This window comes from Thalia democratica, chromosome 7 (genome assembly GCF_965202585.1).
Source record: "Thalia democratica chromosome 7, ktThaDemo2.hap1.1, whole genome shotgun sequence".
Lineage (NCBI taxonomy): Eukaryota > Metazoa > Chordata > Thaliacea > Salpida > Salpidae > Thalia > Thalia democratica.
Window position 1 is genome coordinate 58,324,888 of NC_139171.1, and position 14,408 is coordinate 58,339,295.

Consider the following 14,408-nt stretch of genomic DNA (forward strand, 5'->3'; position numbering starts at 1 on the left):
ATTTAATAGTATTTTTTATAAAATTTTTAAATGACATTAAGTGTAAATGTCAGTAAGAGTTAAAGAGACATCTTAGTTCACTACCAAAATGACATAGTCAGTCATAAAAGTGTTAAAATCTAAAATTATTGTATGTCACTACATAAAATAAACTTATATGGTTATCATGTAAGGTACAACCACAATATAGTCCTTAATTAAACTTTAAACTTATCTTATCCTAAGTAATACTTAAAGTTGTTCTATACTACTTTCACAAACTAGGTATGACTTGGTGTTAAATTATTATATTAAAGAACAATTGCAACCACTAACAAATAAAGAACATCATAATTTAGAAAATACTTTGAATGTGGTCAAAACTTATTACACAAGAATTTAATCTAACAGAAATATTTTCAAGAATTTAACTATATTAAGAACAAACTACTTTGATTTTAAATAAAAAACCTACTATTAGAAATAACATTGTTAATAAAGAAATTTACAATAAATAACAAATATTACAAATGTCTAATTGAACAACATGTCAGTATTAGCAAGGTAGTCAGAAATAATTTTACTGCCCAAACTCAGTATACATATAGCTGAACATAACCTGAAAAACATTTCATCAGACTCATTTTAACTTAACTGTAACTTTCTTCTATATGAGTCAATATTCAACTAAACGGAACAGCCAGTGAAACTGGTCAACCATTATTACACAGGGTTGCCAAATGTTTTTGGCAAATTTTTTCCATGTTTTTTAAAGTACACATTTTTGGGTCTATTTTTAGTTGAAAGTTAAGTTTAAGGTAAGAAATGTGTTAAGGGCATAGGGGAGTTAATCACCTTTTTCATAATTTAGTCTTATTGTATTGAATTTTAACTAAGCAACAAGTTACTTATTACAGAATTTTAAAACTCAACATAATTTTTGAAATACAGCCGGTCAAAGTCAGAGAGACAATAGGTTCTGTATGGGAGGTGCAAACTAAAACAGCAAAAAACTGAAATGACTACAAATCTATCTTCTCCTACATTTCAGGAGATAACTACCTCAAACTTTCAGGAAATGTTCCTTGTAATATTTAGAAAATTCTGTCATCAGAACAAAGTTTAAAAAAATTAACAATTATAATTTTATAACAAAAAAAAAACAGAAAACAGTTTTTTTGTTTATCTCATTTTTAAAATCTTAATTTTCTAAATTTTTAAAAATTCTTTCCAGCAGAATTTTCTAAATATTGCAAGGACCATTTCCTGAAAGTTTAAGGTAATTATTTCAAAAAAGGTAGGAGAAGATAGATTTTTAGTGAAATAGTCTTTTTTGATGTTTTAGTTTGCACTTTTTATAAGGAACATATTGTTTCTTGTACGGTGTGTCACTAAGGATTTTTTATTTATTAAAAAGATTGTTTTTTTTGTTTTTTTTTTTTGGAAAATCAGAACTTAAATGTTAGGGCAGGTAAAATTACACATGATATAGCACACTTACTTTTCTCCAGAAAGTGTTTATTGTTGCTAGATGTAGAGTTCAAGAATTTTTTTTTTAAGATAAAAAAAAATTATTCCATAAAACTTATAGTTATTGCAAATATACCAATAACCATGCACAAAAGTTGACACTCATTTAGTATTTTATTATAGATCAACAAATCTTAATACTGCAATAAAATCGCACTGATATTAGCAATAAAAGCCTAGAAAATAATGATTTTAGTTTATATATATATATATATATATATATGTTTAAGTGGCATGATGCTGTAGGGTTTGACATCTTTAAAAAAATTTGAGTTAAACATTGCAAGATTAAATTCAATGGCTGACACATATACAAAAACTTTTGGTCTATAAAAAACTTAAGAAAAAAACTATAGTTAAAAATAAACATTATTAATAAAGCTCTAACACTAAAAAAAACCAATGGAGTTAATAAAAACTTAATTCTAAAAAATTATTAAAAACTTGCCTGAGATTTAGGAAGTATATCCAAACCAGTCTGAGTTTTGTAAATAAAAACAAGCTGCCAGAGTTTTTCAAAAATAAAACAAGCAAATGTTAAACAAACTTGCCTGAGTTATTTTGACTTGCTAAAGTTATGTCAACTCTGGAATAACACCAAAAAACAAAATAAAAATATACTGTAACAAGCTTTAATACCTCAAATTTCAATGAAAAACAATATAACTACAAAAAACAAAATAATTAAAAAATTTATAGAAATTGGCCTCAGTTTTAGAAAAAAAAATACTATACTAGGATATTAATTTTATTTCCTGATTTTTGCAAAAACTTCAAAAATAACTGGATCTACTGAGCAGTATTTTTTTTCATTAATTTTTAGCTAGACTAAATATTTTACATTTTGAATAAAGCTATTTAATCTAAATGATCTTCTATACGGTATTTGATAATATAATAACAGTCTGACAAAGGAACTTCTTGTAAATTTAACCACAAAATACTTAATAAATTAAAATTATAACAATATTGCAGACTATATTCATAAATTTATTTTTCAAAGGATAATACTTTAAACTGGGAAACTTATCAAAGTTCAACATCCAAATATTTTTATAAAGATTTAGATCAAGTACAACATTTATTTTTAAGCACAAAGAACCCGTAACTTTATACGAAACTTTTTAATTGTGATTTTTTTTATAAGTTTCAAACTATTTCTTTAAACTTTTATAAACTGCTTTGAGACTTACTGACTAGTAATAAACATTTAAGCTTAAAGTTATTTCCTTGGTATTTTCTTGTATACTGCTGAGTGCTGTCTGCTTTGCTAAGTAATTGTTGTTTAAGTGAAAACTGTATTCATTTTCAATATATATATAATGTTTGTCATAACCTTTTTTATACTTTTATTTGCTAACTAAGGAGGTTGTTTAGTAAACTCAGAACAAAAATATTGTTTCATTTACGCATAGTTTTTTGTTTTAATTAAAAGTGTTTAGTTTAATAAATAACAAAATAGTTTTCAAATGTGATAAAAGCAACTAGAATTTTGAAAAAAAATGTAATGAAAGTAAGTTTTATAAATAAAATAAGTCAAATATTAAATTATTTAAGACATTATATGAAAATTTTACAAAACATGTAATAATATATCAAATCTTAAGTAATAATAAAAAAAAACAGCTGCAGAACATGGTGCTATAAAAATTTTTTTTGAGCACTTAATGTTTAATAAAAGATTTTTTTTTAACTTATTATTCCATTTTTATATAGTTTTTATTTTAAAATAGATTTATAAATGGTAACTTTGCTACAGTCTCTAAGTAAAATATAACTGTTACCTAATAAGTCACTAGTCTTTAATTCGTAACTTGAACTCGTTTCAGTTAAAAAATATAAAAACAAACTATAGATTTGATTTAACTTAATAAAAATAAAAATTAAACGCGGTTTATAAAAGTTTTATGAGCTTTAGAACTGTGAGAAATTATGAGTTTTAAACTATAGTTTTCTTTTTATACATGATCCCAAAAACAAAGATTGTAGCTCAGTAAATTTGTTATCAATAAATATTCCTGGACATGATTTTAAACTGTATCCTGGTGTATGAATCGATAACCAAAAGGTTTTTTCGTACACCAGGTCCTAGGACCAAATATTTGAGCGCTTTTTTTTTGTTCAATAAACAATAATAATATTTTGATTAACTGTGCTTTAGTTAAATAAACTAAAATTTATATTGAGCAAAAAAAGGTTTTAAAACTATTTCAACTTTCAAACTTGATCAACCCCTAGTTTATAAATAAATAAAAAATTATAAAGTCCAAAAAATTAAGTCTAGTAGTCATTAGTTTTATGATAAATATGCACAGTGCTGTTACTCAAAAACTTTAGAAAACACAGATAGTTTCTAAAATTATCTTACATGGTAAATTATTCTAAGGTGACAATATGTGGTTGGTAAAAATTATTTTTTTTTTAATTTTCTAGATAGCGAATAATACTTTATAAAGCTTATACATATAGCTTGTAAAGTTTGTTAATTATTGTTTGGAATGGAGTCATAAAGTTTTTTGTTAGTTTTATTTTCCTTTATTGTGTTTTCTTAGCAAAGCAAAAATCTTCGTTTAATCGAACATAAAAAGTTCTTAAACTTCTTTTCAGAAATTAATCTGATATAATTTTTCAAGGATTTAATTGTTCTTAAAAACCTATTAATAACTTTTTTCATATACTTGTCGTAAAGTTATTGTTTTTTTAATTATATGAGTTAAAACAATTTATTTATCAAAAGCTATGTTATGTATTTTTGAAACTAAAAATCAATCAAACAAATCAATCTAGCAGATTATTAATTTACTTTTAACAATTTTGAACAAATATGTTATGTCTTATTAATAATGCTTTTTTATCTATTTGGTTGAATTTTCTTATAGATGTGCATTAAGTATTTTTTTCTGTTTGTACTAACTTATCGTCCTTTATATTAAACAAACAAATTTAAACTCATAAATAAGTTTTTTATAAATTTAACTTTGTTTAAGTTTTGGTTATGTTTATTTTTCATCTTAAATTGTTGAGTATAACCTGGTTTTTTTTTCTTGTATGTCCTGTTTAAGCGGCTCAGGTTTTAATGCCTGAGTCCAACATTGTACAATAAAGAGTATAACAATAATAAAAATTTTGTAACTTTATTTTGTAGTGAAAAATCACAAACCTTAAAAAGAGGCAGTTTCAAATTTTTAGTATGCCATAATAAATTTTAAAACCCTAGACTAGTTTTATTTTCTATTTTAAAAAATATTATATTTACCTTTTCTAGTTTTGGAAAAATTTCAAAAAGTTATTTTAATGTTATAAAAACTTTAAAGTTTTTTTATAAATTTTAACAACTACTTGGTTTTAATCATCCTATATATAACACATAAGTTGTAAAAATCTTTGATAGTTTTAAGCATAATCCATTTAAAATAAAAGTTATCAAAGTATATTAGTTAAAAATAGAGACTTAAAATTAAAAAGTTTATCTAAAAAAGGAATACTATTTTTTTGTTTTACTTTTATACAACTTCAAAAATTAAATAAGATTATCACACGTTTTGAAAATTTAAAGCTTTATTTGATAGTTTTATTAAGTTATCAATTAATGTCAGTTTCTGATGTTTTTAAAATAGAAACAAAAAAATAAAAAAACTTACATTAATACTAACTAAAAGTTCGGCGGCTTATCAAGTAATTTCTTTTTATGAGCAAAATTCATATTTTCGAGCAAATTCATAACTATTCATCTATTTTATGAATATTAACGACTTACTAGGCAGACTTAGTCACGATGAAGTCTTTGGTTGTTCAAACCTCTGCTTTGATACTTTTGCATTTAAGTGTTTTTTTTTTGTGTGTACAGATAAAAAATTTACAAATCTGAATTGCTCACAACTGAATGTCTAGATGTTATTAATTTTAATCTGATATTTTACTATGCGCTTGTTTGATCTGTTAACTACTAGTGTTTTCAGCTATATCAAATGTAATTAATAATAAAGAAATGTTTCCAAAATGTTTTTCGAGCTTTATAAATTCATAAACGTTTAAAAAAACTCAAACTATAATAAATGCAAAAAAACATCTTCTTTCTCTAAATCTTAAATAAATAACTCTTAGTATTTATTATTATATAACATTTAATTGGCACCAACATTTTTGAATAGTTTTAAAAATTAATTACCATCAAGTTTTATTTCGTTAAACCGCTTAATAAACTTTTAGCATGTATTTTTAACCTGTATATTTTACAATAATATTTTACATATAGGATAGTAATAAGTCCATTCAATGCAGAAATTAGTTATAGATTTAGTTACTGTTGCAATCAACAAAAAAACATCACAATAAATAACTAAGGAAGTTTTTAGCTATTAACGAATTTTAATACAAAAAACAATAAAACTATCTTGATTTGAAAAAAAAGATTTGCTTAACTTATCAAAATATTACACTAAACTTATTAAACCGATAAAATAAAAACTATAACCCAAAATAGCAGAGTTGTTGCTAAAAAAAATGCAAAAAAATACTGTCAGCCATCACAGCAGACTTTCCACCACATTCTGCCTACCAGCTACAATCTCTCTGACAGTTACTTGCTTCTCTTTTTTATTCCTGTACAAGTACACTCCGACCAAAGCAACCATCAAAACCGCCCCTGCTACTGCTACGTAGGGTAGAAAATTCCCCTTTACAACAACTTGTTTTCCTTGCTCGGCAGTGGGCTCTTTACCTCCACCTGTCGACTCAGCTTCAGCGGCAGTGGGCTCTTTACCTCCATCTATTGACCTAGCTTCAGCTTTTGGTGCAACAGCAGGTTCCAGGCAGATGTATTTGAACAAGTTTCTACAAAAAAAAAACTAATGTACGTGATTATCACTAAGTTTATTAGATAGATATTTTGGTATAATAACAACAAATAGTTAATTGTATGAAAGTCTTAGTTGTTTTTTATACTTGATTTAATATACGTGAAAAACTAGCTGACTTATTGTTTAGATCAGGGTTTCCCAATTTTTTTTTTCAAAGTGCCTCCTTAAACAAAAATAAAAAAGCTATTGCCACTTCCAAAAAAACTACTCAAAAAACTACCATTTGAAACATTTAAGACCTTTTTTTTGCTCTTAATCTACAACTCAAGAATATCTAGTGTGTTTTCAAAATTTTAAAATCACCCCCTCCCTTTTCGCCCCTATACTACTTATTGCCCCCAACTTACTAAACTTGCCCCCAGAGGGCGATATCGCCCACTTTGAAAAGCTCTTATTTAGATCATAACTTTTATATATAAGCTAGTTTATAAACAAATAAAAATTTTCGTACCTGAACTTGCAATCGTTACTTTCCCTACTTATAACCAGCTGCCTGTTGTGCATAAAAGGCGCAAAAGTAGCAATTTTACATCCGCTAGGGTGCGGTGTTCGTAAATTGTACAACATGGAATCCACGTTCCAGTCTTCGTACAACCGGCCATGAGCCTCTTGACTTTTCATTAAATTTATTTGATTTATTAATTTATATATGTTAAACTTACTTTTAATCAGTTTGTATGTAGTGAAACGTTGTTGTTTAAATTGTAAAAAAAAATGTTTGTTTTTATAGAAGAAAAAAAAGAATATGCTCAGATTAGTTCACAGTTTTTAAAAACTTATAGTAATTATGTTGTGTAATTAAGTTAGAACATGCACGATAAAAAATTGAATCATATTATACTAAGTATTTTTATTTCATAACAAAGTTGTTATAAAATCAAGAACAAGTTAAACATGGTAGATTTCTTTGAAAGTAAACAGAGTAGCACTTGAAAATTTCATAAAACTAAACTAAAACAGATCAGTATTATAATAAATATTCTAATTAAAACTGTTTCTAATTAAATTTAAGCTGCTAAAACATTTTTATTTTATTTTCTGCAAAAATTTAATTACCTGAAAATTTCCCCGTTATGAAACCGTTTCCTCCCATCTTCATCTTCATCCACATCCAATCCGACCCAGTAGTGCGTGAAATCGCCACTGTTTACGTCACAACCCAAGTCGTTTGATTTTACCGCTTTCATCAAAATGTTGACGTCATTTTTGTTGGTTATGGGCGCCAGCATGCGGCCGTTTCGGCGACATTTCTCCACGGCCTCGCATTTTGTCAACAGTTCGCTGTGGAAGGTGAAGTTGCCGGACGGCGTGGTAACTGAGTTTGTGCAAGGCATATTATAAAATCTAAATAAAAAGTTCTTTTTATTATTTGTTTGAGTTTTGTTTTTTATTTAGCAAAAATGAAAAAACGATATTTGCTAATAGATAGTAGATTACTACATTTCTGAAAAGTATTATCTTTATGACATTTTTGTGTTAATGTGTTTTATCTCATATAAAGCATTGACACCTTGATGACGTTATTTAATTTTTTTTAAGTTAAAGTTTTTTACCGAAAAAGTACAACGCATATTAGTAGCAAAAATAAAATTATTAAAAAAGTAAATGAGCTGAGCTTTTTTATTTTTTTCGATAAGTTTTATTGTTTTTTTAAGTTTAAGATTATATAATAAAAACACGTTTATAATTTATTTTACTAATAACAGCAATTATTTCAAAATAAAGCAAATTAGTTTGTACAAATTACCAAAAAATGGTCAAATAAACAATATTTATTGAAAAAGTATAAACATACCTAAACACTTCTTTAAAGACGTTTTCAACTATCATAGTAAGGTAAAAATATTTTTATTTATAATATAAAAAAATTATTAACTAAACTTTTCAAACCTTCAAAACAATACATTAACAAAAATCTGAATGAAGCATTTTTCAAAAACAACTCAAAATAACAAAAATTGTTTTATTTTATTCAAAAATAACATTGTTTAGCTCAGCTTTCTTAGTTTAGTCTGAATAACCTTACTTTAAAGTTTTGTTGTTAAGATTTTCTTGAATACACAAAGTAAATACATACAAGTTAGCTTACAATATTGTTATCATTCGTACCAATGTATATTAATAAAATAAATAAAAGATTATAAAACTACTTTACTATTTTACTTATTATAACCACAAGTTCATTTAAAAAAATAGATTACTCTTATTATAATTCTCAAATTAAAAAAACTACTTTTAATCAGTATTAAGCTGTTACCATTGTTATAGTAATTTGTAAAGTTAATTACTGCTTACATAAACTGAATGTTAATCTTAATCTTATTTTTACCTTATTGTTATGTTTTTTTTCTGCTTTATAATTTGCTTTATTTGTGTAGCACTTTTTGAAATTACGTGTAACCAGACACTAGATAACAAATTAAGTAAGTTTATGTTTGAATATTGCATACGCTATTGTTTACTTCGCTTACTATCAAACATTTTAGTTCAGTGCTTATTCGGACTTCACTTATCTGGACGCTCACTTATCCGAACAGCTTCAGTTGAAAATCAAATTCATAAAAAATTCAATATTAAACACAAACATTTTTAAGTGATACAAATATTTAAGCTTTCATACTGTATGAAAACTTTAATGACTTAACGATACTACTAAAGCTTACATTCAAAGTTTACAAAACTAATTTAGTTACCAAAAACCTTTGTATATAAAACAAGTGAGTTATAGAAAAATTAAACTGTACCTTTTAAGTAATGACTTAAATTTTTTTGTTTCATTTTTAGTTGATTCACTTCTAAGTTTTTTAGACATCAAAACTTTTTGATGGTGGCCGAAATAAATACTGGCTAAAACTGATAAAATCGAGCGTAGAGACTAAAATCTCACATAAAGCTGACAATGTTTTCAACGTTGGGCTGTGAACGATTTGGGTGGGTCATTTTTAAAAACTTTACCCTTAAAAGATCGCTTCAGTGTATATGCACTTGAGCCTGCTTGGTTTAGATCCATCAGCGGTTTCTCTATACAATACCTGCCTGATGAGTCCTAAAAAGGACTAAACCGGTCGCAGGTTGTTTTGTATGCTTTTGTTGTTGGTCGTGCGGTGAAGTTCATTGTTTACTATCGATGGGTAGAATATCTCAACTTGTTGATGATGGCCAAAACAAATACTGGCTGAGATTTAAAAAAAAAAAATTATAAAATATTTTTTTCTGATTTTTATTTCAAACTATATTATAAAAATTCTTATTTCAAATACTTTTTGATCAAGGTGAGGTGCATGAATTTTTTTTTATGTATAAGTTATATAAGTTTGACGCACTGTAAGTTGCTAGGTTTTAGAGACAAAACATCAAAAAAGAGAACGAGTTGCACTGACCATTGAAAAAAAAACTTGAAATTTGTAAAACGGTAAAAACTATGTGCTAAATTTTTTTAAATGAAACAGTTTAGCAAAGGCAGGTTTAAAAAGTGATGAAAAGTTTAAGGAGGAAAAAAGAAGCTGAGCATTTGTTATTTATAATGCATTTATAATGTTTGACAAAAGGGTTGATCATGCCAATTCGATCATCAGACCACAAGTTTCTGTAGACTGAGACCGGTTTCGTCCTTATTAGGACTCATCAGTCAGTCACAACCGAAAAACTTGAAATGTTTATAATGTCTGTATCATATTATTTTATGAAATAACTAAACTTTTGTACTTGTCAGGAAAAATTCTTTTCTGAACATGTTTATAAAAAAATCTTGCCGAACATGTCCGGATAGGCGAACAAGAACTGTGACTATATTTCAACATTGTTCTGTACTGTTTTGCATGTATTTTATTTCATAAGTTAAATTTCTGTGTTGTGTGTACTGCTCCCTTAAAAACACAGCTCAAAAATGCTTTAGCAACATGAAGTGCCCATCAAAATGACAAGCTTCATTTTGATCATAGACATTTTTGCTCAACAATGCGTACTTTAAAAGTAGTGCGTACCTAAGAGATGCGTAACTTATCAGAAAATTTGCCCCCTGCTTTAAATTATTAAAATTCTCCCATTCGATTTGGACTTCAAATAAAAAGCTAAATAAATAGTTTAAATATAATAAATGACTTAATGTATTTTTACTACATTTAGACTAGGAACGAAGTCAAATATAAGCTCTTTTAAACGTTTTGAAATTAATGAGCTCCTAGAAAGTTTGAAAATAATTACTCGGATAATAACTTCGTTCCTTATGCAACTCACAAAATAGTAGTAAAAAAGTGTATTATGTACAACAAGTAAATAAAAGTACACTTTTCAATTTTGCATTGGGGTTGCAAAACTGAATGCTAAATGGCAAACAATAAAACCTGTTTACAACATTTCTACATTTATTCAAAGATTTTGATGATAATTACAAAAGTTCGAGTAAACAAAGCGTGCTTTTTAACATGTTAGGAACAGGGCAACAATGTTATACTGAAAACTTTATTTATACAAATCTTTACTTATATTAATTGACTTGTGTTTTGTTACTGTTTTTGTAAAAGTCGAATGCTAAATTTGTGAACTGATATCTAAATTATAACCATTAGATAAGAACCACTAAGAATCACAAATAGAAATTGACACCTTAAAAACACTAGATTAGTTTGATTTTAGATCATAATTAATATAGAGGTTTAAAGTTTTTGATGCAATATTAAAATTAAAGTTTCCAAGATTTAGGACTAGTATATTGCATTATTAGACCTGTGTCTGTTGGTTTTCTGTACACATTTGTGTGTAGTTGGTTTGATATTTGTTTTACTTCAGTGTTGAGAAAAGGTAGTTTTCCATCAACGGATCTTTCTAAAGTGAATTCTAAGTTTGGGTGTAGAGTATTCATTTCATGATAGAAGTTTGTTAGTTCAGTTTGGTCTTGTGTGACTACGAATATATCATCTACATACCTTGTGTAGAATAGAGGTTTTGTTTTTGAATGTGTTTGTAGTTGGTAATTTTCTTTTGATGCTACAAACCAATTGGCTAAGATTGGGGCTAATGGGCTGCCCATTGCAACACCGTCTACCAACAGACACAGGTCTAATAATGCAATATACTAGTATTTGTCCTAAATTTTGGAAACTCGATTTAATAAACTTTTATCTAAACAGAGCGCTTAATATATGCTCAAATTGTACCGCTTTTAAAGATAAACTTACAAAAATTAAAAATTAAAATTTATTACTCAAGAATCAGCATCCAAAAACCTTATAGAGCCCAAAATCAACAAATTTCTTGAAGCTGACAAAATAGACAATTCAACATTTAAACAAAATGAAAATATTAACACAAAAAATGAAAAGAAAACAGAAACCGAAAACTACTCTTATTTCACAACAATTTACTTAGGTAGTTGTTTAATACGATTCCAAAAACGAATAGCACCCATATTTCAAAACCACAACATTAATATTAAACCGGTCTACACCAGCAAAAAAGTTTCTGACTACTTCAGCAACAAAAGTAAATGCTTGGAAGTATTTGACACAAATGTTATTTATAAATATACCTGCTCAGGAGATCAGAGCATCTCTTACATTGGAGAAACATCACGGCAAATATTCCGACGAATTACAGACCACCTCGGAAGAGATAAAAACAGCGCAATATTTGAACATCTTTTTAATTGCACACCCTGTCAAAACTCTGACATAGTTCAAAACTTTAAAGTTTTAAAACGATGTAAGCAAAGCGAACTCTACAGCCTGGAATCAATATTGATTGAGGAAGAGCGACCTAATTTAAATACGCAAGTATCATTAAATGGAAAAACAAAATTATAAACAATCTATTAATAAACATACTTTTAGTTTTTAATTGCTAAATCTCTAATTTTGTATTTTTGAATTTATTCATACATCATAATTAAAAGTTATTTTTTGACCTGTTCACTTAACAAAATGTTTTTTAAATGTCAGATAAAATTTTTTATCACTTGAGAATGAAACTCGTATGGTTTTGAAAAGCTTTGTTTGGAGTAATAAAATATAAAAAACAAAATGAATAATCTTTTGATATTAAGTTGCAAATGGTATATAAACACGTTCAAAAACCTTCCTATAATAGTAGTAATAAAATAAGTTTTCGTGAAAAAAGCTTACAAGTAGATTCTTAATCTATTGTTTATTAATTACTAGTGCTATACTATTGCTTATTTTATCAAATTTTGGTTTTTAATTATATTTATTGTTGATTACTGCGAATTTTATCTAATGCAGCCCCCAAAAGACTTTTGATTTAAAGTGCGGCCCGCGAAAAATTGTTTTTAGGAAAATTGCCTGCGACTTATAAAAGGCTGCTGTGCCGGCTAACCTATTTTAAGACTATCTAGATCAGTGTAGTAAACAAGCATTTTTCGATAATGAAGTTAGTACGATTCTGCTTTATGCAAAAAAAAAATACAAATTATGATAAATTGACTAGTAAAAGTTCTAAGGGTTTCGGTAGCTATATACATATATTGTTAGTGACAAAACTTTGTTGATACTTTGATTTGACTCGTTTTATTTGTATTCATTGTTTTTGTTGGGTTTAATGTTTTTGATAACAAAAATTGTTGTTGACAAATAAAAAACTAAAAAAACTAAAAAAAAAAGCAAAGTAGATGTATTGAACTAAAATATTTTTCAAATTAAAACTGTTTAATCAAAAAAAAAATCATTTTGGTTGAGATTTATATGAGTAGTTGCAGTAGAGGGAATACTGCAAATACTTGTTGTTGTGATAAGACTAGTTATGTTATATATAACAACTGTTTTATTTTACTCAAAGCAAAAGAGTAAATAGTAAAGTGAGTAGTACACAAACGTATAAATATGCTAGATATACATGATACAACCTCACTAATTAAATTTGATTATTTTAAATAAATGTACACTGTAAACTAAAAAAGCACTTATGTTTAAACTCATAATATAGTACAGTTGTTTATTGCTGCAAGAGGTAGAGTTTGAGACTGATGTTTTTTACCATAAAAAAGTCTAAACTTATTGTAAAGGGATAAGTAAAACCAAAAAAACATTACCTAGGATCAAGTTGCACCAATATCAAGCTGATATTATATTATATTATATTCAATGTCTTTTTTAAACATCATTTTAGGCTAAAAATTTATGTTTTATTAACATATAAATAAAATCAAACTTTTTTATCATAAACTGATAAAACTTAAATATTTAATTGCTTTTATTTTACAATATAAGAAAAAGAAAAAATGTGAACTCACAACTATAGTCAATGGATTGGCGTGGAGAAAGACCTTTTGGTCATTGAGCCTTACACCATATATTTTGTAAGTAACTTTGGTAAGTTTTAATTGGAACTTGAATAAATGTTTAAGATTAAGGTCAATGTATATGAGTTTTTTTTTTTTAAATTAAACAATGGTTTTAGTTCTAAAAAAAGGTATGCACTCTTTTACTTCCAACATTAAATATGAAAACCATAGTCTACCATGGGCACCACACCGTCTCCTCCAAAAGATTTTGATTTTTATGATCATGTACATTGACATTTATCTAGTTGCCCTCTCTAAAAGAGCAACCTTGAAAAATACAATAAAGAGGTCAATTATATAACAAAAAGGGATAAGTGTTAAAATTGCTATAACTAACACATTTTCTTTTATATATGTAAAAACTAAAATGAGTATAAGCATTAACTGTAGAGCATATCCTGCTCTAATAAGATCTAAACATCTATGTGCTTATAAGTACTAAAAAGCAAATATATTCAGTATTTTCTTATACTTTTTTAATATGTAAATTACTGAGTTACAATATCTAGTTCTCACACTTATAAATACCAGATACATGTAAGAAAATAAAAATAAATAAATCAAATTTATAAATGTACAACTAAATGTTATAAGCATTAAAAAGAACAAAAAAACTTAATAACTACTTAAGTAAATAATAAATAAATTAGTGATTAAATCTCACTTAAACAAAAAAATAAACAAAATAAATTCCAACTATAAAATTTCCAAACTTTTGTTACTTATAAAATAAACATAAAAATTAT